This window comes from Jaculus jaculus, chromosome 11, assembly GCF_020740685.1.
Source record: "Jaculus jaculus isolate mJacJac1 chromosome 11, mJacJac1.mat.Y.cur, whole genome shotgun sequence".
Lineage (NCBI taxonomy): Eukaryota > Metazoa > Chordata > Mammalia > Rodentia > Dipodidae > Jaculus > Jaculus jaculus.
This window is the reverse complement of record NC_059112.1, coordinates 49,543,337-49,568,005: the sequence shown is the minus strand read 5'-3', so window position 1 is coordinate 49,568,005 and position 24,669 is coordinate 49,543,337. Positions and strand designations below refer to the sequence as shown.

At 39.3% G+C, this 24,669-nt stretch overlaps 1 protein-coding gene across 6 annotated transcripts in view; it reads right to left on the bottom strand.

The window, feature by feature from the left end:
* Window positions 1–24,669, bottom strand: part of Ldb2 (LIM domain binding 2) — a 390,814-nt gene that overhangs the window by 221,841 nt on the left and 144,304 nt on the right. The gene's annotated exons all lie outside the window — the stretch shown is intronic.

Sequence of the window (24,669 nt, the reverse complement as noted above, 5' to 3'; positions counted from 1 at the left end):
CTCACCACACACAGAATTTTTAACATGGTTGCCAGGACCCAAACTCATATCTTTTTTTTTTTTAATTTTTTTATCTATTTGTTTGAGAGCGACCGACACAGAAAGACAGATAGAGGGAGAGAGAGAAAATGGGTGCGCCAGGGCTTCCAGCTGCTGCTAACGAATTCCAGACGTGTGCGCCCCCTTGTGCATCTGGCTAACGTGGGACCTGGGGAACCGAGCCTTGAACCAGTGTCCTTAGGCTTCACAGGCAAGTGCTTAACCGCTAAGCCATCTCTCCTGTCCCAAACTCATATCTTAATGCTTGCCTGGCAAGTACTTTACCCACTCTCTGATATATCTCTCCAGCCCCATAATCTCTTATATCTATCCCAAGTGATTTTTACACAGCATCTTATGATTCCTTTCTATAGTTTTCCTCTCATTTTTTAACTTTGCATGTCTTCCTTTTCCTTTTGCTGTGCTGGACTAAAGCTACAGCAGATCTTATTTGCTTACATGGATGGATATGTTGTAAAACAATGTTAATATGGAAAAGCATGCTAACCATAATCTAGCCCAAATGTTATAGATCAACAACTGGAACTCAGGAATACTTCCACCCAAGCCATTCTTAAGGCCATGGGCATATTGAGTCTGCTTTCCTAACTCCTAAAGTGCTCAGCATCCCACATTCCCATGCAAAGGCTGAGCCGTGAGTTTTGACCTAAAGTTTTTGAAACTTTCTTCTTGTGCAAAAAGGAATGATAATAATTTATTAAAAGAACAGAAAGATGGGATGGTGTTCCAGAAAACCCCAGTCACAGTGAATAAGAACTTGCTCCAGGCTGCCATGAGACTGAGGAAGCAGACCGATCCTATTGCATAGAATGGAATTGATTGAAGACTTGCTAAGACACATGGTCTTGGTCAGTTGAACATCAGCAAGGCCAGTAGATCCCCACAGTTTGGGTCAGTTATAAAACATCACATACCACTCTAATGCCTTTATTTATAGTGTGTTGGAAAACTATGAAGAGAATGCAGTCAGGGTCACTCAAGCGCTGGTATGGTGGTTGCAACTTGAGATAGCTACAGTTGTGTCTATCTAAGTCCATATGGATGGAATAATGGGTCAAGGGAAAAGGAGTATGGCATAGGAATGCAACAGGAAATTTGGGAGATGAGACAACATAAATCTTTACTCAACAAAGACTCATCAAATGTGGAAAATGTCCCCAAGAAACTTAAAGAAATCTACTTTCCAAACACTCTACATCTTACTAACATGAGGAGAAAGATGGTAATGGAGGACAGACACATAAAAAAGGGAATAATAGTAAATTGTCAAGTATATTTCAACACATTAACTCATTCATTCACTCATCCATTTATGTTTGTTGGTTTGTTTTAAGACAGTGTCTTATGTGTATCAGGGTGATCTCAAAGACCCTATGTAGCAAGCATGACCTTGAACTCCCACTCTTCCAGCTTCCAGCTTCCACATGCTGGAATTACAGATGTTTGCATGTCCATTTGCTTACTCCAAGGTATTTTTGAGTCCTACAAAACTAACATTAGGGCAGGAAGGGATATTGTTTTGTTTTTTTTTTTTTCCTTTTCTTTTCTTTCTTTTTTGTTTTGCTATATAAAAATTTTAGTTACAGCAACAGTTAATGATTACATTGATAATTTGAGTTTCAGTCATTATCAAGAATTCCAATTATGTGTCAATTCTTAACAAAGTTACAGTTTCTAGCTGACTGCAACAAGGAAAGATCTATGAAGTCAAGCTTCTTAGATTACCAGGGATATCCTTTTTTCAGGTGGAATTGTATCATGCATTTTTATATTTTTCAACAGGCAGATCCACAGCTCTGTAGCTGAGGACAACACAGTAAATATTTGCTAAAAGGCTAACTGAAAGTAATGATCTCACCACAAAATGAAGGAGAGGAATAAAAGGGTTCTAAACTGAATTGCCCCATGACGTTTTGCCCAGCAGCTTAAATGTACACAATTAAACACCATCATGAAGTTGAGGCACATTTAAAAATCAAATGATATCCCTTTGTCATTGGAAGGATTTAGAAATATAGATCCATGATCTGCAGTTGCATGAAAAATGGCCCAAGCCTATCAGCCAGATCCTATAAATTTGGTTAACATATGTCACAATTACACAGAGAAGGCAAGACTTTGCCTTTTAGAAAAATGAAGTGTTTCAAAAGTCAGATTTCACACCAAACTTGTCTTTCACATTAAAAACAAAATATAAGCCCTCCAGCCCTTTCTGCTCATGCTGTGAATTAAGCATTTCATATTAAAAGGGGCTTTACAGTTCCACTTTTACTTATCCTATTATTTATCATAAGACCACAATATTTAAAAGTAACGAATATTTGCTTATGGAAGATAGGTGAACAGCTGGACACACAACATTCCATTGGAAATTCACACTTAAAACTATATTTTCTCTTTGAACAGCAACAAGAAAGAAAAACCACAGAACACACAAGCTCAGCCTGAGAGCAGAAGGGGAAGAGGGGAATTAACAAATCTTTGAAAAATAAGCTGCATAATCTGCTATATTTCAGGCTGCCACTATCCTCCAAATCTCCATCTTTGTTTAAGCTACAAATGGACTCTATAAAAATCAGCTCACTGGCCTCACCATATTATATACCTCCCTGCACAGATCAAATGAAGTTCTGGCTGAAAAACTGATTTACAAAAATAGTTCCTGGAAACATGGGCAAGCTACCATATTTTTTAAAATGTAGTAATCATTTCAATTCTCTTCTCCCTAGGAAGCAGATGATCTTTTCTTAAAATTTTTTTTGTTTAATTTTATTTATTTATTTGAGAGTGACAGGCAGAGACAGAGAGAGAGAGAGAGAAAGAGTGAATGGGTGCACCAGGGCCTCCAGCCACTGCAAATGAACTCCAGGTGCATGTACCCCTTTGTGCATCTGGCTAACATGCATCCTGGAGAATCGAGCCTCGAACCAGGGTCCTTAAGCTTCACAGGCAAGCGCTTAGCCACTAAGCCATCTCTCTAGCCCCAGATGATCATTTGAAGGCGCACACAGAACTTTGGTGCTGAGCATACTCTGGACCCTGAATGAATTTTATTTAGCGATTTTAACACAAAGTGTTTCCTCATGGCATTGCTTTTAAGCAGCTTGGGAGTGGACAGTGGTAGTGTAACTGCTTAATATTGGGATTTAACCAAGAATACTTCACATTGGCTTTCATGAACTCTTAGGCTGAAAAGAAAGTCATCCATCCATCCATCATCTGGGTTCTTCTGGCCTTTCTTGTTTTTGCCTTGTGGTATGAAATGGTCCTGATTCTGGCCAGCAGCATCAGAAAAAGAAATGCATTGTCTTTGGCTTTTTGGCCCTAGCTTTTCTCGTGATTGCAGGCATATTAAAGAGATTCTGGGACACCTAGTATCTATGCTCCCATAGCCCCTCTTTACAAGTTGCAGCCCAAATCTAAGAACTCTCTTTACACAGCCATGGCCCCAGAAATCTCTGTACATACCATTGTCATAAGCAGACATTACCTTATATGTCAATTCTACCAGGGCAGAAATCACTTTAATCTTCAATTCCTTCAGGACAAGCCCATCCAGCTAGGCACAATACTTAATATTTGTGCCACTAAGTGCATTATAGATTTTTATAATAATATTAGCTAAAATTTACAGAGGTTTCACCAAGCACTTCGCAAAAATTCTTTTATGTGTTCTTCTACACAAATCTCTCAGGTGGTAATATCATTTCTCTTTCACAGCTTTAAAATAGAGATTTACAAAGGTTCAGTCAAGTGCATGCATGGGATGGAGACAGGGTTAATTCTACAGACTGACTTTAGATACAATAGTTTCATTTCTCATAGCTCCTTCCCATAATAGACAAAGAAATAAGAAAGAAAGGTGTCATGTGTTACCCATTGCTCTCATACATGAGGCATTCTGTTTGACATGTACAGCAATCTTTCTCCATGAACTCTCCAGTGTGCTATGAATGTATGGACTGCTGAAATCCTTGCTACAGAGTTCAAGTGCCTTCTCTTAGGTCATATTGAAAGTAAGGAGCAGACCTGGGTTTAAATGTGTGTGTATATATACACACGCATACATACATATGGACATACATATATGGACATACATATGAATGACTTGGACTTGGAGAGAAATAGGAAAACCAGGAAAAGATAAATAGGTAAGTGATCTTGTCCACCAAAAGAAATCAGACAGGAATGAAGAATTGGCAAAACAACAATGAAGGAGTCAGTAGAACCTGAAAAATGAGGGGCAAAGGTGGAGCTCAGACAGACATTTAGAATGAAACAGAATGGGATGGAATTTACTGTAAGGAAATGAAGTAGAAATGGAATGAAATAGAGTAGTCTGGAATATGATTGAATGGATTTGGATAGACTGGAGTGGAATGGAGTAGAAAACAATAGAGTGTGGTGGTATGGTATGGACTGGAATAGGATGAAGTATTGTGGAATGAAGTGATTGGAATAAAACAAATGCCCCAATTCCTATGTGTTATGGTCAGGTCTATTCCAATTTCTGCCACGTTCATGGACTTACTGTTGCTATGAATGGAATTGTGTCCCTGTGCCCTGCAATATATATGTTAAAGCTCTAATGTCCAATATGATGATACTCGGAGGTAGTGGAAAAGGTCATGAAAGTAGAGCCTTCAGAATGGTATTGTAAGAGATACCAGATCTCTCTCTCTCTCTCTCTCTCTCTCTCTCTCTTTTCCTGTTCTCCCTCTCCATCCATCATGCATGAGAAGGAGGCCCTATGAGCACACAGAGAAGATAGTAGCCTCCTCGATGCAGGAAAGAGACTCTTCACCATGAACCATATCAAGTAGAAGTTTCATCTTGAACGTCTAGAAACAACAACAACAACAACAACAACAACAACAACAACAACAACAAAATCTATGTTACCCTCATCCTTTCCTGAAAGGTCTTGGGATCCTCTCAAAATATTTTAGCTTCCACATCACATGGTCTAACCTAGGCTGCCTGAAGCTAATAACAATCTGTTAGAAATGGTTTGCCTATTTGTGTCCAATTCCACTCAAAGGCAGTGCCCTTTTTTGCAAACTAGCAGGCACATAGTGTAAGGTATGGGAGGCATCTTGAACTTATTTTCAAAACTCTCCTAGTTTTTCACAAAGCTGTAAATGAAATTCTGAGGACATCTCAAGAGAAATTCAGGATCCTTGCCTTAAAAAGTAGATCTGTGCTTTACAAGCAGTTTTGTGTAAAAAATTTTAGCCTGCCAATTTCAAGTCACTTAGATTCCAGTTTAGTTACTTGAACTTGTGGCATAGAGAGAACAACTCTCTGTCTTCCTACTGACTGCTGTTTCAAGACTTACAGATTTATGGTTTTGCCCCCAGCTTTGCCTTATTTCAAAGGGTCCTGGGGCTTGGTTGGTGTGCTCTCATATAAATGCAAATACAATTAATAGTTACACATGTTGGCACACCCTGAAATGGTAAAGGACAATACTACAGCCCTCACAGTAACAATGAGTTCCTTTCTATCCCCCACAGAGCTCTAAATGTTTCTTCCTTAGTGTGGATTAGGTCACAATGCTCTTTACCACTACACCTTCTATTCCAGAGCACAAGGAAGCTGTGAATGCTATATAATGCATGATTATTAACCTAAGCAAGCAAATCACAGTGCCTTAGTATACCATTTTACATTAATTCAATCCTTCATTAAAAACCTTAATTATTATGCATGGATAGAATAGGACTTTATAATACAGATAGCTTGAAATTGCCCTGGCAAACTCATTACCATCCACAGTGAATGTTCTATATAGAAGTCAAATTGGAAAATGTGAGAAACTGCCTAATATAGGAAGTTTCAGCTTGATGAGCAATGGAAGCTGAGAAGCTGAAACGGCTTCTCTTCTGTTTGGATAAACAAGAACATCCCTCTGAATTGTCAGCTGTTGTGGTCCAGGCTGGGGGCACATGGCGGGATCCATGCTCTCCTTCTGATAAAGGGCTTGACAATGAATCAAAACCAATGTTAGCTCAACATTAAGTCAGATGTGGAGGGGCACCTTTAATCCCAGCACTTGAAAGGGCAGAGATAGGAGGATTATTGTGAGTTCAAGGCCAGCCTGGGATTACAAAATGAGCTCCAAATCAGCCTGGGCTAGACTGAGACCCTACCAAAATACAAAACAAACAAACAAAAATAACTGTGCAGTTAGAAATCCACATCTGCAAAAGCACTCTTTCATAGTCTTGTCTGCCTTAGCTGATTGACCCTGGACAGTACTTGACGGGGCAGTGCTTCAACTGAGCAGTATTCAGCACAACAAGGGCTATGGCCCCATTCAAGTCAAATAAAGCTTCTTGCTGCTGAGATGTAGCCTATCTTCCTACTTCTAACAAGACCACAAGATAGAAAGAAATAGGATCTAGTCTAGCCTTTCATGATTATAAATTGAATTGAAAGGGCATAAAATTAATGTTATGCCAGGGATGTTGCAATGAATTTGAACAGATATCCAGCCACTAAGCATTTAAAAGCAGATATAAAAGTTAACATATAGCAGAGATATGGAATAGTCATTCAGTATCTAATTCCTGAGCGAGTCTTAGAGACATTGATATGTATAGTGAGTGGGCCTGGGAAGCGGGAATCTAGCTATGGACTCAGCAAGCAAATAACTAGGGTAAACAAGCCAGTTTCCATGAGTTGAGGTCTAGTGCATCTGCCTCAAAAAGAAGCAAAGAGAGACCTGAAAAGTAAAAAGGGCACTGGTTGTAAATTGTGTGGTACCAGGGCATTCAGAGTTGATCACATGCATAACTAACTCATCCAGTCAACACTGTCTGGTGGTTTGGTAGATGTATTGAACTACTACCTTCTGATAAGATACTTGATTCTGCCTCAGCCACTGTTTACAAACCTCCTAGCCATCAGGTCAAGAAGTATCCTCATTCGATGTTGCCTAATTACCATGTTTACTTTTCACACTATCAACACATATGGGCTTATTTAAAAAAAAATGTTTCTGGGATGGAGAGGTGGCTTAGTGGTTAAGGTGTTTCCTTGCAAAGCCTAAGGACCCATGCTTGACTCTTCAGATCCTAGATCCAGAGACAAGAAAGTGAGGGAAGCGGCAAGTGCAAGGTTGCACATTGCCCATTAGGTGGTACAAGCATCTGGACTTCGATTGCAGTGGCCAAGGCCCTGGTGTACCAATTCTCTTTCTGTCTCTGTCTCTCTGTTGCTTCTCTAAAATAAAAAAAGAATGTTACCAGTAGTAACTAATATAATAAATAAAATCTCAATATTTGTGAGAGACAAAGCTGTAGGAAGACAATACAAATTTTTAGAAGCAGGATAGCCTCTGGAAAAGAGAACAGGATTTGGATTCAGGAGGAGAAGTAAAATGACACTTCATATTTGGCTTGGTCTTAATTTTTTCATAAGATAAAGGGGAATAATAATGCTTCCCTTTTAGAGTTGTTGCTTGATTAAATGAGAAGCCTTACATAATAGTCTAAACCTACTTTGTGGCATATGGTTTGTCCTCCTTCAAAGGCAAGTGTAGCAATAATAGTGATGGCTGATCATAATGGCTAGTTAAGTCATATGTTGGAGCAAAGTGTTTAACAAACTCATATAATAAGGAGATTCATTCAACAACTATGTGCTTAATCTCATTGATTAAATAAATGAGCAAATGAGCGAATGAATGAATATGACCATAGAAAACATATAGACATTTCTAATCACTAAACATTTTTGAACTTTAATTCTGGTCCCCAGAAGAGTACCTGGCCTGAGAGCTAAGTGCTCTGAATGAAATGAAACTTCTTTGTAAAATATTTGCTAGGGGCTGAGGAGATGGCTCAGTGAGTAAAGTGCTTGCTACGCATGTCTAATGACCTAATTTCTAATCCTCAATACCTTCCACCTTCTCTTCCCTCTGGCCGTTGCACACGTGTCTTTATCATCCTAAATCACCAAAGATAAGAAAAATCTGGTTCCCATGTTCTAAGGATTTGGGCTGTGAAGTGAAGCACTGGAACTTGAGTAGAAAAGAATGAGGATAGTCTTGTAGCCTCAAAGATAGAAGAATTCACACATATAGGGGAGACGCTGAAAACAAATAGTCACTTCAGTGCTTCTTGGATTTTGTGTCATATTTTCCTCTTCTATGCTTTCCAGGGTCCCCTGACACATTGGACATGAGGATATGGTGTTCACTGGTGTTGAAGGATCTGTGAGAAGATGATCACAAGCTGACCTCCCAATGACTTTTCCACTCTTTCTCTTCTCAGACTTTCTTGTCATTTCTTCCAAAAAAGAGCTGTGTCCCTAGGCAGGTTCAGGGATTGTCTCAAAGCCGAATCCCATTCCCTACTCCTTGCTACCATAGAACCCCCCTACTTGCTCCCCATACCCTAATACCTCTTCCAATTCTGATTCTAACCTCATCTCTGGGTAGGAAAGGTCCCCTCTGCTCACTTGCTCCTTTTGTTTCCTTATTCTCTTATAGGGAGAATGTCTGTTAAATCATGCGAATTTTTGAATTCTGAAAATTACTTCTCTATAGCTTGTGAGAGGGTTAAGAGGTATTGTCAAAGTTAGAAGCCACAACTTTGCCTTTAGGACTCTTAAAATTTTTTTTAATTTATTTATTTATTTATTTGAGAATGACAGACACAGAGAGAAAGACAGATAGAGGGAGAGAGAGAGAGAATGGGCGCGCCAGGGCTTCCAGCCTCTGCAAACGAACTCCAGACGCGTGCGCCCCCTTGTGCATCTGGCTAACGTGGGACCTGGGGAACCGAGCCTCGAACCGGGGTCCTTAGGCTTCACAGGCAAGCGCTTAACCGCCAAGCCATCTCTCCAGCCCGCCTTTAGGACTCTTGATAGCCATTCATACAATCCACTCAATTAATTTCTAATTTTGCTGGACAAAGTCAAGATTAGACTACCTAAATAAGGCCATCATAAGAGGAGGAAAAGACCATGACATCAAAATAAAAGAGAGACTGATTGAGATGGGGAGGGGATACGATGAGAATGGAATTTCAAAGGGGAAAGTGGGAGGAGGGAGGATATTACCATGGGATTTTTTTTTTTTATAATCATGGAATGTTAATAAAAATTGAGAAAAAAAAGATTATTTTGACTTTTCACATTGCCTATTCAGACTTTTAAGGTTAGCAGAGGTGTCCATGGAGGGAAGTGAAAATCTGGTTCATATGTACTAAGTACAAGGAAATAGAGAACATTTGGCAAATTAATGAACAAATGTTAGCAGTGTTAAGTGTAGAATGAATGAATATGTGTGGGGGTAAAATAACATTTGCAATCCCATATTGAATAAATTCTCATCCTAGATTGTTTACTTATACTTTATGCAAATCCTCCCAATTCAGCTTGGCTGATATTTCTAGTAGTTTCAGATCTTTTGATAAGGGGGACTAGTTTCAAGTTCTGGGCCCAATTTTTCTGTAATTTTGGGAAATACCTATCATTCTGAAATATATGTCTGAAAACCTTTGTGACGGAAGTAGAAAACAAGTGGAGTAGGGGAGGGGGCTTCTAATATTTCCAAATGGAGGTTTCAAGTGGGCTTCTCTTTAATTAAAACAATCTAACACATCACAGATTATCTTCTTTCAGAATCTTGATCCCTGAGTTAGCTTCTGAAATTCCTTTTGATAATTTTAACTGTTTTATTCTTGTTGTAGAGAATATTTGGAGGCAAGGAGAGCAGACACAAAACAGAGAACCTGGGTAAGTCCCTACAGCTTTAAAACATTAAAATGGTTTATCTATAAGAAAGTGGATTGAATTTTATATTTGAATTCAAATTTTATACTTATAAAAATTATAGTCACAATGCATGTGTTTGTTTGGTAGATTAAATGAGGAAAGGTTTTTGAGTGTGAAAAAATATCATGCAACAAAAAAAAAAATCCAATTTAAACCGTGCATTGGAGATGGGAAGTGCCAGAGATTTCACTGTGAGAACAGAATAAATCTTTCTTGGTTTTATTTGAGTAGTAAGAAACAATAACACATTTGAAGAAATCAGCTGGTTTTGGTTCTCTAACAGTTCCCTCCCTTCCTTCTTTCAGCTGACACCCAGCTGTTTAAATGCTGCTTTCATCTTATGACATTTACATATATTTCTGACTTTACACTGCCCTGAACACTGCACTTGTGAGTGCTGAAGGCTTAGAGGTGTCCCTTGCAGTGAATTCTCTGGTAGCAGTTGCTTAGCTACAATTGCAAATCTTTTGTTCTTTGCGCATGGCTCAATCCCACCAGGCCTCCAATAGTGTGAGCTAGTCTTTTGATTGTCCCTCCATATCCTCAGCCCTTCCTACTGCTAAACCCAGCATGCCAGGTACTAGCTCCAGAACTTTTCTGCATCGGGTTGATTTTGTCTCATGCTAATGTGACACTTGTCTAATATAACTCAGGGACTTCTGGAACATGCTCACTACAGTTTCTCTCTCCTATTGGAGAACTGTCTTCTTGCATGGCATTTTATTCATGAATATGAATATATATTTTCTTCTATATGAAGTGGCACAATTATTCTGTCATGATGCCTTACTCTCTGGCACATACAGATTTTCATTCACAGTTTGACAGACATTTCAGCCTTAATGATTACTTGGTACATCTTCTTACTATAACCCATGTCTTTTATTTATAATTTAAAAAGGCTTATCTGCCCTAACATAAATATAACTTTCAGTAATAGTAAAATGTATAGCAGAATCTAGAAATCAATGGCCAAGAAAGACTGCCAATCAGTAATACTACCTGGGGATATAAATCAAGCCTGAACTTTCTCAAGTAATCAAGAACATAGCTTGGTAATTGAGAGCACTTATAATTAAGTCTGCTGAAATCTGCTTTGCTTCTAATTCAGATATTTGTACACAGAATTATAAGGCTTTGTCATCTCCAGGGAGAGTGAATTTGCCTGATATTCTAAGACAGGTCATCCCTTTTTGGAGAACTATTTCTTTTTTATGTCTATGTGTGTGGTGTGTGTATATGTAGACACATATGTGTCCATCTGATCCTAGAGATAAATGTTGAGGGGGGTGTTTTTCTCTATTGCTTCTCTACCTTATTTTTATGACACAGGGTCTCTCACTAATCCCAGAACTCACTGATTCAGATATACCAGCTAGCCAATATGGCCTGGGGATGCTCCTGTCTCTACTTTTCAAGTGATGGTATTACAAGTACACACTATTGCACTCAGCTCTTACATGGGGGCTGGCATCCAAATTCAGGTTCTCATACTTGCACAGCAAGCACTTTATCCACTGACCATCTCTCTGTCCCTGATAGCTATATTTTTGAGAGTTCTTCCTCTTAAAGCATTGCAGTCTTTTTAACACACTGCCACCATCTTTTCCAACTAGTTCCAGCTTATTCATTTACCAGATCTCTTCAGTGCCAGGAAAATGTTAGATATTGAGGATTAAGAGGACTCCTCCCAAAGGTCCCAGCTGAGCAGCATGTAAGTATACAATGAACTATGACAGACTTAGGATAGATGTGATATCCATGCCATCTGTCATAGGCACAGAAAGTAAGATCAGTTCACCTGGGGAGGGAACCAGGCACTGAAGATGATTGTGTAGAAAGCAGGCTAGAAAAGACAAAGGGAGCTTCCAGGAAGACCCTCCATGCCTGATCTAAATTGCTTCACCCTCCCAGCCTGCTGCACATGGATGACATGATGTAATGATCTCCTTTGTTTCTTTTCCATGACTCATTTAGTGTTCTAGAATCTTTTCACCTTCTTCTACTGCCAGGAAAGGTGATTGTAACTTCCTCCCCACCTTCCTTGCAGTATATGCAAAAATGGCCAAAGCACTTACCCTGCTTTGCCCTCATGTCATCCCATGTATTTTGCTTATAGCACTTACTGTAATGGGAATAATCAATAATCAGTCTGATCTTCATTTTGTTAGCTTCATCTCTCAATGATTTAAACTTGAGTTGCCTAGAATTTCACTAGAATCTAGATATTAACCACATGAGGTCAGAGGCCATAGTCATGTTGCAGTGTATATTTACTAGGACACAGTAGGAACTTTACATGCATTCTGTTGAATGAACACATGGATGAATAAGGGGAGCTTCTTATGCAACGTGGTTGGAGGACTTTTGTCTATAAGGAACTCCAGTTGGTTTAAAGTATAGCTTATAGAATTGAACTTTTTTTTCCCAGAAGTATCTCCCTTTCTTCCGTACATAATGACAAGGCCCTCAGAGAAAAGCAGTTTATAAGCCATACAAGTCCCTATATTTGTAGTTCTCTAACAGAAAGGGTGAAGAAGAAGGAACAGATTTTGCTAAGGTCAGAAGAGTGTCCACAAAGATTGGATTCAGAGTTTCACACAAAAGACCTGTGGCCAGACTAGACATATCTCTTCCTCATTACTCAGACCATACAAAAGGCATGAAGTCCTCACAGAGTACAGGCTTGTAAGAGTATATCCTCTAAATGCTTTGTAGATGTTGGGGGCTCAAATACATGTTCTTCTAAGATCATGAACAGCTTCTTTTTTAAAAAAAATTTTTGTTAATTTTTATTTATTTATTTGAGAGTGACAGACATAGAGAGAAAGAGGCAGAGAGGGAGAGAATGGGCACTCCAGGGCTTCCAAACACTGCAAACGAACTCCAGACACATGTGCTGCCTAGTGCATATGGCTAATGTGGGTCCTGGGGAATGAAGCCTCGATCTGGGGTCCTTAGGCTTCACAAGCAAGCGTTTAACTGCTAAGCCATCTCTCCAGCCCAATGAGCAAGTTCTTAAAGGTAAGTTCTAGCGCAGACTTTTCCCAAATATCTTTTTGGCCTCTGCTGGGATGTTCTACTCTGTCCTTCCTCACTGTCCTCATGTACCTCTAATTCTGTGTAGCCCAGGCTGGCCTCGAACTCCTGATCCTCCTGCCTCTGCCTCTTCAGCAACATCCTACCGGCGTGCGCCACCACAACCGGCGACCTCTAATTCTGTCTGCCCAAATGCTACCCATTGCCTCTTCCATGTCTCCTAACCTAATGGCAGTGATGACCTGTCTTCATTGGCTTCACAAGGCACTTGTATGTGTGGAATGGCACTCATTAGGATATCATGTGTTATCATACAGCTTTGTATATATATCATGTTCATACATATGAAGGTCTTCAATGCATATACTCATGTGATTGTTTCCACTTGATCATGACAGGAACTTGTTACTATGATGAGATATTATTGTCTGATCATGCTGTCTTGTATAGAAGTCAGGTCTTACAGGTGTAATTGAGGTTGTTGATCAGATGAAAACGAGTTCAACAAAGAAAGTAGACAAGTGGAGAAATGGCTTAGGAATCATGGAACTTGCACATAAACCAGATGCAAAAGCTGGCATCTGCATATGGAGTTTCTTTGGAGTGGCTTGAGGGCCTGGCATGCCCATTCTCTCTCCATATGTCTCTATCTCTCTTTTTCTCAAATAAATAAGTAAATAAAAAATATTTAAAAAAAAAACAAAGAAAGAAGGAGAAAAGAAAAAAAGGAAAGAAAGAATTCATTTTCAAGTTAGTCTGATATAGATACATGAGTACTTTAATTTTAAAGAATTGAAGAGGGGAGGTGATTCCCCTGCTGGCCTTCAAAGAACAAGATGCCATGTTGTGAAAAAGATGCAAGTCAAGGAGTAACAGGAAGCTTCCAGAGCTCAAATCACCCCCAGTTAAGCAGTCAGCAAGAAAGAACTTCCCTCCTTACCATTGCAAAAAGCTAGGTACTATCACAATCCTAAGCCTCAACCAATGAAGTTGTTTCAACTAATGCCTCAAGTTCAGCTCATGAGGCCCTGAACAAAACACCCAGCTGTCTTTCTCTGGATTCCTACCACAATACATGTGCATTGTACTGAGCTACCACATGTGTAGTAGATTAATGTGCTGCAATTGAAAATGGAAACACCCATCAAATAAGTTGTCTCTAACATTCTGCATATCATTGAACACATACATTTGGTGATAGTACTTGACTCAATATTTTGAACATGATTCAAAACACAAAATACAAAAATCTATAGTCCACAGGAGCAATGTTTCTATATTATTTCTGGTGAAAAGGGGAACTGCATTTTCAGCTAGTGACCAATGAGTAGCAACCTATGTTTTTAAAATATGGAGTTGTGAATTCCACTTCTGGAATTAACTAGCTAGGTTACCTTGAACAAGTCAAAATAAGGTGTACTTCTTCAAGTTTTATTTATGGATAATCATTATAAGCTATTATTTGTTGATTAAGTCACATATATTTGGATATGTATGTATATTAAGTAGATATTTCCATTTATACAAATGAAAATAGTGAGGCTCCAAAAGAAACAGTATGATACCCAAGGTCATCATGTCACTGTGGGACTTTAGCATGATGAAGCCTATTTTGTTTGACTTATAACCTGAGCTGTTTGCCTTTAAAATAAAGGCTTAATGTGCAATGCTCTCTAAGAGGGCATTCTGGAAACACAATGTGAGGTTTCCATAGCTCAAGGCATGGAAAGAACTCTCCTTGCCTCACTCTGCAGAAGTAATCCACGCTGTCAGTGGAAATGTCTCCAAGCTGAGACAACGGCGGGGACCCTGCACCCTGGCAGGACAATTGTATGGGTTTAAAAACTCCCTTCCTTAAAACAGTGAAAAGGAAGTCAAGCGTGAACTTTCTGAGCTTCAAAGATAGTCTCAGAGCCCATTGGGAATAAGCATAAATCTTCAAATTTATCTAAAGTTGAGCAAATTCAGTGACAAATGTAACAGCTCCTCTAAATTGAAGTTCATCTCTTGGCAGTTTGGGAGGCTTGGAGAAAGTGCCAGCAACAAGGATTTGGAAGGAAATAAATCTTTAGATTCTCTGAAAACATGGAGAATTATTGTGGAAGACATATGGAGGATCCCATACTGCATCAAAAAAGAAAGTTTATAAATGTCAGATCTGTAGCAGCAATGTCAGAGGGATTTTAGCAATCCACACTTAGCTGTGAAGAGAAAAGGAAGCTTGAAGTACTTATTTGCCATGAGGAACTAATTATTCTTATCCTCTGCTGTTTCTGGGAGGAGTGAATGAAAGAGGCAGTTACATTTTCAGAATTGGAGTGATTTTCTTTTTCAATCCAAACAGGTAACAGTAGAAGGTTCTGTACTGTTTACAAGAGTGGCTAAGTAGTAAGAAGGTAAGGGGTTGTGATACAGTTCTATAAGACAGAAGAATTAAATCCTATGTCTCTTAGTGCCTCACTTTCTTTCTCTTCAATGCCAGGAGTGGACATGACACCTACTTGGGGCAGGTTGTAAGGAAGGAATAAAATACTGCCATCAAGTTTCACTCAGGAAATATTAACTATAGGTCACTTCCATGTCTCATAGTGCCAGGCACAGGAGCTACAGAGAGGAATAAAACGTACGTAGCCTTTGGCCTCCATGAGTCGTTGCTACCAACTGTAAAAAGTCATCACAATAACTGTCATTTTATCTCATTAATTAACTCAGAAATTTACTGTTGAGGGGCTGGGGAGGTGGGTTTAGTTGCTAAGGCATTTTCTGGGAAAAACAAAGGATCCAGGTTCAATTCCCAAGCACCCATAAAAAGCCAGATGCATAAGGTGACATATGCAACTGGAGTTTGTGAGCAGTGGCTGGAGGCCCTGAAATGCCTATATCTCCCCATATTTATTTCTCTCTCTAAAATATATAATTTTAAAAAAAGAAATTTACTATTGAATGTATTTGAAAACCCCCAAGAAGCAACTAATCAGCAATGGAGATGTAACTGGTAGAGTGCTTGCCTAACATAAAGTCCTGGGTGCAGTCCCTAACAATGCCTATAATTTCAGCATTGTGAAGGTGGAAGAGGAGGATTAGAAGTTCAGATTCATGCTTACCTATATAGCAGGCTCCACACTGGGGAATATGAAAGCCCTTCTCAGAAAAAAAAAAAAAAATATATATATATATATATTGTGTGTGTGTGTGTGTGTGTGTGTGTGTATGTATGTATGTGTGTGTGTGTTTCTAAGTATCTGATTCTACCACTCATTCTATGCAAATTAAAATATCATCACTAGAATTACTTATCTTAGACTAAAAAATGGAATCCATACCTGTGTCTCCTGTTATGTAAAACCACAGTTAAAATTCAGGATCTAGATTTTATGTTATTTTTTCAAATGGAAAGAAGTAATAAATGAAATGAAATTGCAAAACAAAAGACAACAGAAAGAGCAATGATCTCACTCCCAACTTTATGCTGAGATAATTCTTTTTATTATAGACATAAAGAGAGGCAAGACTTTAGTGAATAAAATACATATTTCATATGATGTGTCCTGCCTGAACCCTCTGGAATTTACTTAATTCCATTTTTTTTTAAATCAGAGTTGTAACACTGGCACTTTATTTTATTTTTTATTTTAATTATTTATTTGAGAGCGACAGACACAGAGAGAAAGACAGATAGAGGGAGAGAGAGAGAATGGGCGCGCCAGGGCTTCCAGCCTCTGCAAGCAAACTCCAGATGCGTGTGCCCCCTTGTGCATATGGCTAACGTGGGACCTGGGGAACTGAGCCTTGAACTGGGGTCCTTAGGCTTCACAGGCAAGCGCTTAACTGCTAAGCCATCTCTCCAGCCCTTAATTCCATTTTTTAACATGAAATGGGGCCGTTCACAAATAGGGCTGTCATAATAAAGAAAACATAAGGTATCCAGTTAAATTTTAATTTCACATGAACAGAGAACAATTTTGCAGTCATTATTCAGCTTATAATGATTTGCTTTAAGTGACTTTATTCCACAATAATATTGGTCATATGCATTTAATAGATAGCATACTTGGGAATTTATATTCTAATTGTTTTATGGGCTAGTTATATAGTCTATGATGCTCTCTTGCAATGAGCAGTGATCCACATGATCATGAGGACAACTACCCACTATGGGGTAGGGCCATTTTAGTCTGAGGATCTAATAGAGGATATATAAGGGCAACATACTCCATAAAGATAAATCAGGAAATGCATGTAACAGGATCCCAAAGACTGCAGAATAACTGAGCCTGCTTTCTCTTTAGTATGCCATTCAGACCTCAACTGAACTGTTGAAGACTGCCATAGGCTTGAATTTCTTAACTCTATATGTTTCAAAATTTTAAAATCAGTAGAAAAATACCCAATACACACCCATATTTCATGCAAGCTTGATTTATACCATGCACAAGAAAAATAAAAAAACTTGCCGAATCCAAAGACCAATTATAAATATGATGATAATTTTACCTTCAACTTGCATAGCACTTTAAATTTATTCCAAGCACTTTTCTGTCCATTATCTCATGTGATCATTAGTGTGGTATTTATTAGAGATGAGAGAATGGAATGTCTGCTCAATCTATCTTTATGGCTAATTTGCGACTTCTGATACTGTCAATTTGAAACCACAAATGGAAAGAGATTCAGTCTTTTTCTCCTTCAGCTCATCTATGATATGTGAGCTTTCTCTGTAGTCATTGATTTTTTTCATGAGTAGACCTAGATTTTCCATGAGTGCCATAGTAGTAATTTTTTTTTTCTGAGCCACTTGGTTGCTTATGTTAATTTAAGGTAAGAGTTTTAAACAAAATAACATAAAAACTAAACAAAAAAGTTTATGAACTGTTTTCCTCCCAAGATATGTCTACTGTTCTCAGAAAATGTCTAATAATCAGCAGGAGCTCTGTGAGCTCTAAATGAATGAATGATACAACAAATAGTGAAGTAACAAATGAACATTGAATAGAAGTTGGCTGTGGTGGTCCCAATTTAACATTCTCCCAATCTAGCCAACTTTAATGAAGTCTGTATTTGAAAAGGACCACTCAGAAAAATTATAACACTAGAGGCATTAGAGGCTACAAAATCAGAACTGCTTCATACAACTCAGTGCAGAGGAAATTACCATATCAAAAGATGCAGAACTCGGGCTGGAGAGATGGCTTAGCGGTTAAGCGCTTGCCTGTGAAGACTAAGGACCCCGGTTCCAGGCTCGGTTCCCCAGGCCCCACGTTAGCCAGATGCACAAGGGGGCGCACGTGTCTGGAGTTCGTTTGCAGAGGCTGGAAGCCCTGGCGCGCCCATTCTCTCTCTCTCCCTCTATCTGTCTTTCTCTCTGTGTCTGTCGCTCTCAAATAAATAAATAAATAAATAAAATTAAAAAAAAAAAAAAAAGATGCAGAACTCAACCTATTCCACATACCTTTGCAGAGAAAACCACAACACCAGGGGACACAGAACCCAGAACCACTACAAGTGACAAAATGGATAATGGAAACTGTCCTCTATTTTAATCCAAATGGCTATTATATCATATTTTAACTCATTCACTTTTCAACCATTCATTTATGCAATAAATGTATTCTGTGTGCATGCCATGGCTAGCACTAAGCTCACTATGTGCATCACATTTCACATAAGTATGGTATGATGGTGACATTATTATTATTATCTTGACATTACAGATTAAAAAAACTGATATGAATAAAATTTAAGCAATATACTTAATGTCACATTACACAGTTATAGTGAAGCAAAGACTCAAAATAAACCAGTGTGAATCCAGTCTATGACATTTATTAGTTTTGAGGGTTGGATATTTAGGGAAAATATTTACATTATGGAAGGCCAAATCCAAATCCCTCTTGAGGGCGCTTGTGATCAGTAAGCACTGGGTATGCGAACCTCCTTCCAGGTTTCTGAATGGTGCTATTGAAACATTCACAGAAAAGGCACATGAACAGATTTTGGCCTTGAATTCCCTTTACCCAGTGTGGTGCAATATATTTTCTTTGATGAAACTTTTTAAAATGGTCACATTCATGTCACAGTAGTTATTAAATGTGGTATTGAAATGCCTTATGCTTATTATTATTAAGAGATTTCCCAGAAGTATATTTTTAATCATGCAATGTGGAGAGACAGAGAGACAGACAGAAAGAGAGAGAGAAATAAGGAAAATGCTTTCAGGATTCCTCTATGGCAGGCACAATAAAAGTAGAGGTGGATCAGGTGAACCAATAAAGTAGGTGGGAAATAGCAATAGTGAAGCTATTTGGGCTGCATAGAATTTTCTACCTTAGGGGAACATGTCTAAATATACAAACAGAAAACAAACTGAAGAAAGTGCAGAAAGAACTTATTCAATATTGCTTCCTGGGAAACAAGGAACCCCAGTAAGGGATTATGCCAGGGAGTATTATAATGGTTCTGCAGAGGGACACATTTGCAATTCTTCAAAATACCTAAGGAGAAGTGGTAGGTAAGGAAATAGAGCCATATACAGAGATTGCATTCTTATTTCCTTCTCTCTTTTCTTTGGCAAGTAAAATGTACCCATAGAAATTACAGAATTGTTTTCATTGCTGCAGCTATTAAGATGTGTGGTCCTGCCTCACACCTTATTTTAAACAAAATGTGGTCAAGTAAAATCATATGTGCATTTTAAAGAACCATTGGTATAATGGTTAAACTCTGGTTTTCAATTTGCCGTGTTTTAGAATCACCATGCAAACAATTATTTTGGCCTATTAGGGATTTTCTAGATCATATTAATATATTAAATATTAAAATTTCTGCTCTGTGTGCAGTCCCCTGCCATGGACTGGCATTGCTGGCCTGAGCACCAGCATTCATCTCTGCTTCCTCCATGCTGGTGTGATGGTGTGATGCCAGCTTCCTACTTCTTCCATGCTATTGCCTCCATGCTGGCCTCTGCCCTCTGGAACTATAAGCTGAATTAAGCTCACCTGTAAGCTTTTTGAGCAAAAAGAAATATACAACTATGAACCTCAGTCCAAAACTAAAATTACTCAGTAGTTAAAGGAATAGTGAAAAGTTGTTCTTTATTGTCCTGGGAAGCAATCCAGAGGGAGCAGTTGGATCATTGGAGTGTCATCTAATAACATAACAATAGCAGCTGATATTCATAGAGCATTTCAAGGTGTAGGACATGCTGCTCAGAACTTCAGGTACGATGTCTTCCAAAGCCCACTTTTCAGAAGCCCACTAGGGCTGCACAGACCGACTTATTCCACATCGTACAGGCATAAAAGACACAGCCGGATTTGAGTCCAGGTATCAAGCCCTAGGAAGTGTTCTAAGACAAGTTTGTATTTCAGTAGCTATACTATTTCCCCCAAACTTCTAAGCAATGCCCACCAAAGAAGTTTAGCTAAGTGTTCTGAACAGAGCTCACATATACTCAACCAGCCTTCCCTTCCCTGGTACCCTCTTCCTGCTCACTCCTCACTTGCCAGAAGTGAGAGCGGGTCTCTGGGCAGTTGTAAGTAAGGAAGGGAAAAATCTCCTTAGGGCTACATTTCAGTTAGAAAGGAAGGCATACCAAAGAGGCCACATAGGCTCTAAGGTGGCCAGGGTCCTCTATGCCAAACTTTACACTGCACTTGGCAAGTATCTACCAGATGTCAATCTTCTCCAAGGCACAGAAGACCTGGTGAAGCCAAAGTTGTGCAGCATTGACCATAAATAGTACACACTAGGCTGGGGAGGTGGATGGATGAGTAAAGTGCTTGCTTCATATGCATGAGGACATAAGTTTGATCCCCAGAGCCAACATAAACACATAAAACTGTCGAGTGGGTGGCATGCACTTATAATCTCAGCAGTGGGGAGGTAGAGATGGGTGGATCCCTGGGACTCTTGGGCAACCCAGTCCAGCCTAATTGGTTAGACCAAGATCATTTTTTCTTGAGTGACTCTACCTTATGTAAAGGTGTATGGTATTCCTGAGGAATGACACTATTGTTGTCCTCACACACATGCATGCACGTATGTGTGCACACACATACACACACACATAAATACATATAAATAATAATGGTGGCAAAGACTCATGACTGTATGTGCCATATGATCCTAGGCTCTCTGATTATTCATCTCATTTAGTTTTTACTACAACCCAGTGCCACCCTGTACATAGAGAGAGAGGAGACTATCTACCCAGGAGAGCATGGAATCTTCTCTTTGAATTTTTCCTTAAACTCTTATCCTCTTTCTCCCAGTCCATGCAGCCCCTGGCCTTTCTAGCTTGCTACATAGGCCTATCCATCTTTGTCCCAGAAAATGTTTTCTAACTGAATTGTAGAACACATATTTTCTAAGACTGTGGCCAGCAAGGGCCTGGATGATAGCTAGGTCTGTTGAGAAGACTCCCAGCAGTGTGTCACCGATGAGAATAACCATCAAGAGGAAAGAGGAGAGTGGGAGACATAGTTCCACAAAATGCTTAAAAGGAGCAAAGGAAAATCAGTATCCTTTGAGCACTCGGCAATCAACCTAAACTACCAATGTCCGTTTCTGAACAAGACAGGTAGGACTAACCACAGGTCACACTGAACTAGAATCACAAAGCAGGTATACAAAGGGCTTTGAGGACCTGCAGCCCTGGCTTCCTGTGCTTCCTATTTTGAATAAAGGCATAAGACTTATTTGTGACCCTTACATCTTTTAGCACAAATGTACACATTGATGAAGTCATCTCTTTCCCCTTTGCTATAGCATGATATAGGGCTAGGATGTGTGGGCGGGTGGTGGTAGATCTGTTGAGTTGGATTCAACAGATACGAGACCCAGTGGCTCCCCAGCTAAACATCCACATAACTTCTCTTTTTCTGCAATCAGAAAAGATTCGTTTTAGCTCTAATGATCTCAATTTGGTTGACTTAGTGACAAAGAAGGGATTTCCCACCTATAAGCCACTCACCTCCTGAAAGTCCACTTGATCCAGGGGGAGAATCACTTTCCTGAAACCGTTTACCTCTTTAGACACTGGAATCATTGCATGCAGGAGCATGGACAGGGACTAAAGCCCCAATTTCATACAAAGTCCAATACCCTTGTTCATTCTGCACCTCCCATTCTAAGCACTGCCATGCCCCCAGGAAGACATCTACAGCCTCTATATGAACCAATGGTGCCCAGTCACATCACAGCTGGGGCTGCATCCCAACAGTAGAGAGCAGGGTTGGAAACTGGAGTAGGTAAATCCACAATATTAGAACAGGTGCTTTCTGAAAGGAGAGGGGATTGTGTTATCCAAAGTGTAATTGTTTTAGTTGTTTTCAGAAATTATACTACTGGGGCATTTCTTTTCTGAGATTCAATCATAATTATATCCTAGGGTTTATTTGAAAAGGACAGCAAAACACACTGATTGTGGAACAAGTTCATTCAGAATGAAAAAATTTAAAGAGCTTTTTTTTAAGTATCCTTTTGCCAAGATCTGCTTGGTGACATAAACATTTCTCTAAATGTTAGTTCATTCACTCACTCAACAAGTATTTATTGAACACCTGTTACAACATGTGAGGTCTTATATGTCTGTGAGAATTCATCAATTAGGAAAGCTCCTACCCTCATGATAGTAGCATTCTAATAAGGGGTAACAGACAAGGAAATAAGCAAAGGTATATTACAGGATTAGGTAGCTCAAAGATAGGACAACTTTGAACTGAAAGGACCTTCTAAAGGTACAAATGAGGAGGGAAAAGAGGTCAGGGCAGGTTTTTTGTTTGTTTGTTTGTTTTGTTTTTCTATGAACACCTGAAAAGATCACTTAGAATATTTCTTACTACTTAGCATGTATAATTTGGGGAATTTTTCTATAAGAAATCTAATAGGCAAGTCTTATTTTCCTGTCAGAAAACCATCAGTTCTCTAGGATGCATCAAGGAAAAATCCTCAGAATTCAGCCCAGGGACAGCCAGGCATTTTCACAGCCTGGGACAATGTGTCAGCACCCAGAATGGCTTAAGGTGGCAGTGCCTGTGCTTGGAGTGTCACATAAACAGTGCATCAGTCTTTCCAGGCAAGCTTTATCTTCAAATCTCCTAGTCCTGGCTGTCAGTCAGCTGTCATTCGCCTGCACATCAGCCACATGTACACATCACCAAGCTGTCAGTGAGGCAGCTGATGAGACTCAGCTCCAGCCTGTCAATCATCTTTGTTTCTCTTCTCCACTCAGGAAATATTTTGGCTTGGAGCAAACAAAGAAATCCAAGAATCAGTGCTTCATTGTCAGGCATTTCCTCCTGTGCATGGACATAAGATTTCACACAAGCACCCATCATGCCTCACCTGCAAATGATGTCTGGGTTCAGGGTCGACAGAGAGAGCAGCAAGAGTCTGTTTTATTGGCATAGGCTTTAAAACTGTAATTCTAGTTCCCTGGGCAGGCCCTGATGGATTCTCCAAGCAACAAAACCCACAAACATAAAATAATGATAGCTTGAAATTTTCTGAACTATTCCTCAAAAAATAAATAAATGAATGCATAAACAAGGCAGCTCAGAAGGGTGATGGCTGTTTTGGTAGAAATTATTCACCATTGACCAGGCAACTGTTTAGGGAAGGAGAAATTACTGGGATACTGATTTTATTTATCTCCCTGGAACTTCTGAAACACTACCCTAAGGCCTAAAGCAGCTTGTGGTACCCACACAGGACAGAAATAACCCCCATGTAGTGGTCACATCAGTACTGGTGACAGGACTTGCTAAATGTAAAGACACTCTCCTATGTGCTACTTTACCCTTTCATCCAAAATAGTCATTAGAAATATTTCATGCTCAAAGCCTATAATACCCAAAATAAAAGAGATACCCCTTGGAACAAGTTTCCATAAGGGCTGAAAAATCACTATCAGCATATACCCCATATATAGGCATGGTTAAGTAGCCATGCATAAGTCCAAATAGCAATAGATTGTCTAAAACATTCTCATTAATAAAAACAAAGAAACATTACTCCTGGTGATGTTGAAAGAGAGTTAACAACTTTTGGAGCTTGGGATCATGTTTATCAAGGATCCTATCACCTGTCGATCATGGAATACTCTGGAGGAGCTCATACAAGAGGGGCAGGTTGCCACATCATCTCAAGGTTTCTGATGTGGGAATGTTTTTCCCTCTGATGGGTCCTACTAGAAACATGCAGCTGATTTTTGAAAGTGCGTGTCTCTCTGATCCAAGTAGACATTAGTTGCTTTTGTGTGATATATCTATACGTCTTGGTCAGAAAGTATAACCAGCAAATCTGACTTCTGACAAGTTGGCTGAACCTAATCAGGCCAGATCAGCTGTTACCTAAGGTGCCACAGGCTGTAATTCGAGGATCTTTACAGAGTTATCACTCGCTGGAAAGACAAGGAACTATAATTCTGTCAACACTAATCCCAAACTGTAAGTTGAAAGCAGCTGTGGCTTCCCCAGCCCTAGAAGAGATAGCACTTGTCAAATAAATAGCTGAGGTCATTGATAAGAGAGAATTACAAGGATGTATCTGATACAGTGAAAGCGAGGTATATTTTTTTTTCCAAAGGAACTTTCACAATCAGACTACTGAGTGTCAAGTGTGAACTGTTGTGGATAAAAGGATATTGCAGAAGAGATGCATAGAAACTTTTCATCCTCCCACTCCCACTTATTATAGGGCACCTTGGTGCATATGGGCTCTATTCTAAATAGGCAAGTGCCCAAACAATCAAATCCCCCGGAGGAAATTTCTCAGCAGTGACTG